This window comes from Miscanthus floridulus, chromosome 9, assembly GCF_019320115.1.
Source record: "Miscanthus floridulus cultivar M001 chromosome 9, ASM1932011v1, whole genome shotgun sequence".
Lineage (NCBI taxonomy): Eukaryota > Viridiplantae > Streptophyta > Magnoliopsida > Poales > Poaceae > Miscanthus > Miscanthus floridulus.
In genome coordinates, this window is record NC_089588.1 from 42,861,025 (window position 1) to 42,867,818 (window position 6,794).

General features: G+C 43.1%; 1 pseudogene; it reads right to left on the reverse strand.

Moving 5' to 3' along the window:
• Positions 1–2,271: 2,271 nt before the first annotated feature.
• On the reverse strand, positions 2,272–3,308 carry LOC136483230 (uncharacterized; annotated as a pseudogene).
• Positions 3,309–6,794: the final 3,486 nt, after the last annotated feature.

A 6,794-nucleotide genomic window follows, 5' to 3' on the forward strand; every position in this document is an offset into this window, starting at 1 on the left:
CTCCACTCGACTCGTCGACCAGCCATGTTCTCACTTGCGTTACTAGAAACAGCACTATTCTCGATCTCACTCCTATACGTGCACGAGCGCTAGCCCTCTGCATTATGGGTGGTCGACAGTGGTTCCTCGGCGATGCCTGCGCTCTTACGCGTAAATGGGTGCTAAGCGCTCTACGCTATGGAGTATGGGCTAGTCGGGGCTGGTGATGCGATACATAACCAACTGGCAGGAAGTTACTCATATTTAAAATATGATCACTTCAAACAAACATACTGTTTATCTACTCCACTCTATTTTCTTCATCATCGAGTTCATATATTTTATTTTTACATCATGTACTACCCGTTCTACATATTTGTATTGCAGGATCATCGTTCAGGTAGTCGGACCACCTGGTACTCAGACTTCTCCACTGATCAATTGGTCGGACCGCTAGGTTTATGGACTTCGTCGCCGACCAATTGTTCGGACTATTCGTCGGTCACTTCTACTCAATGCTCACTTGGTCGTCGACCGGTTGGCTAGACTATTCGCCGCTCATGCTTCATCGTCAGCTACATTGGGGGCTTACCTGCTAAGCTAGGGACTCCTCGGCATTCGAATTCTTCGTGCAAGAGTTGCCAGCTAAGGCTGGGAACTCCCTTGGTGGTTGGGTCTTGCTATATCTCATCGGTGTGCTATCAAGCTGCCCCATGCTGTTCGAATCAGGGTGCTGATCTTGGGCAGCATGTCTAGGGTCTTGATACGTGCATGTCAAATGATTTTGGCAAGCTTTCATTAAAAATTCTTTGACCCTGCTACAAGATATCTTCAAAATCTTCCAGCAGGCTCGGGGACTATGTGTGTACACGTCATCTCGTGATGACTGTATTTATTTCTACATTGGTTTCCAGCGACATTAGGGACTGGGCCAGCACTTCAAGACTACTACTTTGGATCCTAGCACCACGTGACTACTTCACCTACTGCCAGGCTCGGGGACCAAGTGGCTACACTTTACCTAGCAGTGAATGTAGTGCTTATTTCTTGATTTACCCTCCTTATTGACGGAGTCTAAGTTGCTACACTTCTCCTAAGAGGTAGAATTTTCAAATTTTATCTTGAGCCCCTTACATCCTTCTGGTAAGACTTACTTGGCTAAGTCCGAGATCTACGTACCAGTTAAACCGGTCGGCTCCTACTTTCACCGCTCAAGTCACTGGTTACACTGGTCAGATACGACTTTCACCGCTTAGGTCACTAGTTTAACTGGTCCGCTTTGGCTTTCACCACCTAGGTCACCAGTTTAACTGGTCAGCTTTGACTTTCATCATCTAGGTCACCAGTTTAATAGGTTGGCTTTGATTTTCACCACCTAGGTCACTAGTTAAACTGGTCGACTTCGACTTCCACTGCTCTGATTCACTAGTTAAACTGGTTGGCTTCATGTCAAACTGGTCGGACTTGTTCAAGACAGTGATGCTCAAAAGATACAAGGCACTTGGGGACTAGCTATGGGGGGTATAACCCTAGGTACCCACGGCAAGGGACATGGGCCACATGGTCAGGGATGGTCAAGCCCACAAGATTCAAGACTTGCAATGCACGGCACTGCTTGGCGTACACTGCAAGGTATCTAGAAGATTTGATTGGATACTATAGATATTATAATCTAATACTTGACATTAACTGACTAGAATACTTTCCTTGTAACCCTACCCCTCCAGAGTATATAAGGAGGGGCAGGGGTCCCCTAGTCGGCATGCCCCATCCCACATCCAATCACACACGTAATATCATACGATACCCAATACAAACCAACAGACCATAGGAGTAGGGTATTACGTTGTGCTAATGGCCCAAACCTTTCTAACTCTTGTGTCTCTATTGCCTTCTTGTTCTAGATTACGCACACCTCTACCGATCCATCTACCTTCGTGGGATACCCCTCGGAGGACTGCCGATGATATTCTGTCGACACTTACATTCATAGACGAGGAGGCATTCTCATTCACAGTGTTCACATCATTCACATTCTCACAAAGTGATAATAAATAAAGCTCGTCTTATCGGAAGGCAATACCAACACACTTGTGATTAAACATTATCTTACATTTGCCATTACCAAAATGGCAATTATATCCATCATCGTCTAAACGTGAAACACTTATCAAGTTTCTACGCAAAGAGGGTACATAAAGTACATCTGTAAGCTTAAGTACAAAGCCATCCTTTAGTTCTAATGGGAGTTCTCCTATGGCTTCAACTTTAGCTTTGACTCCATTTGCTACTTTAATGCATCTGTCTCCTCTTTGCAGGGTCCTCCTCATATGAAATCCCTGTAATGAATTTGCAACATGAATAGTTGCACCTGAATCAATAAACCAAGTGAATTTTGCATAACTTAAGTACAAGGACTCATCTATGAATGTAATAACACCCTCACCTTTTCTCATCAGGTGCTTCAGGAACTCTAGGCAATCCTTTTGGTAATGTCCCTTCTTCTTGCACCATTTGCAGGTGTCCTTGTCTACTTGAACTTTCTGATGGTGATCATTCTGTGGGGCCTTTCCTTGTGATTTGGAAGAGGAGCTACTATCCCACTGAGGTTTCCCTTGTGGTTTAGCATTTTGATTGTTGAAATTCTTCTTCTTGTTGTGCTTCACATGGTTGACAGTGTCACCTTGTGAGCTCTTAAGCCTCTCCTCTTCTTGCACACACATAGCAATGAGCTTCTCAATATCCCACTTTTCTGGTTGTAAGTTGTAATTTACAACAAAGGTCTCATACTCTTTTGGCAAAGAAGCAAAAATCAAATAAACTAGGAACTCATCCTTGAGCCCCATGTCCATTGGCTTGAGCTTGGATGCCATGTTGCTCATTCTTAGTATGTCCTCTCTTATCCCGCCACCAGTGCATTTCTTATTTACTAACCTCTTAATAAGAGTGCTTGCATAAGCCTTTGAAGAGCCAGTAAACTGACTCTCCACTTTCTTGAGATACTCTGTGGTAGTGGCACATTCTGGGGTTGCCCCTCTTATGGGATCCTCAATTGAGCTCTTGATCACTATCAAACACTTGCGGTTTGAGCTGACCCACTTCGCATGATCAAAATCATACTTCATACTTACTGCAGCATGCTCACGCTAACGAGTAGCGAAAGCTGCTTCAGCCTCGTTTTCTTCACTCACCGGGTCCTCGGGAACAATGGGACAGGGTGTGGTGAGTGCTAGGTCATTGTCAGATAGCGCAAGCGCCATCTCAAGCTTCTCTCACCATACGCCATAGTTGCTACCATTGAGAGGCGGAATGGACGAGATAAAAGTCATTGGGTTGTAGCCTAAAAATAGAATCAGAGAAATTAAAACATACAATGTTCTTCTACATTAACTCTACATCACCGTTGGGTAGAAATAGAATTAATGCATAAAACTCATAAATAAATTATAATATTGCTATTATCAACTTTGGTCAGAAAATAGCAATATCATAAATAAAATATTCTTCTACATTAATTCTATATCACCGTTGGGCAGAAATAGAATTAATGCATGAAAAAACTTATGAATAAAATTATAATATTGTTATCATCAATGTTGGTCAGAAAATAACAATACCATAATTAACTTAAACAAATATGACTACTCCTCCAATTAAAATTGTCTCATTGGTTCCAAAATTAATCAGAGGATAAACATAATTATTGCAGCGAAAACTTAAACATGGTCCAAGAATTTTACCCACAAACTAATTTCCAGGAAAAAAAATCTTAATTCACTGGAAAAAGGAAAAAGAAAAAAAGGCTCATTCAGTACTGTTAATTCGGCCCAATCAGAGATACGGCCTGGCCCAACTATGCGTGCTTTGCGCGCTCCTGCGCCCCAGGCTGCAACCTAGGCCTAGGCCGGGAAAGCGGCCTACCACTCACGCCCGCCTGTGCCTAATCTGGCCCGGTTGATTTGCGCCGTCCATCTGAGATCGACGGCCGCGCGCTGATCTCGGGCGAACAAAACCGCGACACGACGCCAGCTCCCGAACCCTAGCTCATTCTGTCCTCCTCCCCTTTCTCTCTCAGCGACAGCCACCGAGCGCCCACCGGAGCTGGCCCGCGGTGGAGGGATGGTGGCGCCATCGCTGGCCCCCTCGCAATCACATGCCTTCTATGTTACTTGTGCAAAATGACTAAAATGAAGTATTTGATGCAAAACACAAGTTTTGAATTCTTTTTGTGGCATGTTGATTAGACACTAGCTTGGGGTAGTTTACCTTGTATAGATTTGAAAGCACTTGTTAATTTCCAGCTTATACATGCTAAGTGCTAATTCTGTGGTGAATGCTTTTTCAAGATTAAAATTGGCTCAAAATGCTTTGCAATTCACTATTGTACCATATGACCAGTTGGAGCATTTGCCAGCCTTCAGATTTATTGTCTTACACACATGATGGTATCCCTTAGAGCATTCTTCCATTCTGATTGATATTCTCCTGAAGCTTCGCATTTTCTGCATCCCTGTGCATTTTTAGCATACTTTGAGGGGGAGTTGCGGTCTTTGGGCTTTAGCTTGATAAGTGCATATATCAACAAGGGGGAGAATGTTTCTCACACTCCAAGGGGGAGTAACCACCTAAAGGGGCATACATTTGAGAGATTGTATTTGTTCAGGGGGAGTTGCATTGCATTTGACACTACTAGAGAACAGACTTTAGAACGATGTTCCAATTTGACATTAGCCTCGGCATTTTTTGCCCCCGGGACTAAAGGACCCTTTAGTCCCGGTTGGTAATACCAACCGGGACTAAAGGTCCCTGCCCAACGGTCGTCCGCGGGGCAGGGATCTTTAGTCCCGGCTGGTATTACCAACCGGGACTAAAGCTTTTAGTCTCGGTTTGGGTGATGCCCCGGGAATAAAGATTAATCTTTAGTCCCGGTTTGGACCCCTAACCGGGACTAATCATCCCGGCCTATAATTCAGCTCATTTCTTCCTCCCCGAGCCCGAGCCATTCCATTCAAACTCACTGCCTCTGTTCTTCAGCTTGCTGTTGTTCTTGCTCTCTCCCCCTCCATTGGTGTTGCTCTTCGATTTTGGAGGTAACAAACTTAATCCTCTTATGTTTTATCAGTAGCTTATCTCATTTTGCGATGTAGATGCATGTGTAACTTTATATGTTGGACTTTATTATGATTTTATGTCATTTTTAGCTCAAAATCACATGATGATTTGCATATATGTTTGGATAAACAAAAGTTAAATTAGTTCATCAAAATCATGCCTCGCTCGTCCTCGCTGGAGCACGCGCCATCCTCGTCCCCGGTGGCTTACGTGATCTTAGAATTAAATTTTCCATGAAATGAAAAACTTAGAAAATAGTTAGAAAATTGTAGAAAATCCGTACTAGTTGAACTTGCGGACCGTGTTCATCTCGGCGAGCATGTTCTCTACCGAGCGGTAACGGACGTCAAGGAGGAGCTTTGATTCTACGAGGGAGAGCGGCAACGGTCGTGGAAGACCATGTTCCCTTTCTCGTAGAATCAGAGCTCTTCCTTGGCCAAGTACGGTGCCGTCCGGTGGAGAAATGCTCGCGAGATGATCACGTAAGCAAGATCAACTAGTACGGATGGTTATTTATTGAAACATGTTTTTGAGCTATAATTTGATGGATATTTGATAACTTCAGACCTACAAATGTCATCTACAAATATTACTATCATCGGCAACCTAAACGCCCACACGCTCGCCGATATCGAGCAGGTCACTTAGAATTATTTTTTAAATGAAATGAAATACTTAGAAATCATGCCTTTTATTTTTTAGAATTAAATTTTCCATGAAATGAAAAACCTAGAAAATAGTTAGAAAATTGTAGAAAATCCGTAATAGTTGAACTTGCGGACCGTGTTCAGGTCGGCGAGCATGTTCTCTGCCGAGTGGTAACGGACGTCAAGGAGGAGCTTTGATTCTACGAGGGAGAGCGGCAATGGTCGTGGAAGACCGTGTTCCCTTTCTCGTAGAATCGGAGCTCTTCCTTGGCCAAGTACGGTGCTGTCCAGTGGAGAAATGCTCGCCGAGTTGATCATGTAAGCAAGGTCAACTAGTACGGATGGTTATTTATTGAAACATGTGAAATCCGTACTAGTTTTATTTAAATATATCATTTTAGAAAATATGAAATTTACACTAGTTTGCAAAAATAAGTATAGAAAGTAGATGACAACTGGTACCGGATCCTCGGCCTCTCGTTCGGTTGCGAAACGACTGAGGCCAGAACTTCCTCTCATTATCTGCGGTAAGTGTAAGCAGAATATTGTGATGGAGTACCGAGTCAAGAGACAGGGACCCAACAAGGGTCATGTTTTCTACAAGTGCCCGGATCGCGATGTGAGTTTCTTACGCATTTTATAATTATGGCTAATTGACCTGCTTTTCTTGAATATTTTTGACTAAATATTTTTTGGCTTTAATTTCAGTGGGAGGGCAATGGATGCGATGGTTGGTACTGGGAGGAAGATTATGCTACATACGTGCAGAATTTGGGTGCGCTTGAGGTAGCGACTGCTGCTGATGAGTCAGTGAGCCAGCAGGAGAAGCTTATTGATATTCAACAGAAGAATGATTTGTCTGTTTTAGTTGTGTACGATCATGAAATAATTATGTTACTGAAGTGCATTGTAGTTTTAGTTTGTTTAGTGATAGTTGGGATTGCTTATGTTGTAGCCAGGCTTAGTTAATTAATCAACCGTGTGTGTGTCATTTATGTTGTGTAATAAAATACTTAATTATGTTCAAGGTTTTCATAATTTATCGTGTAATATAGA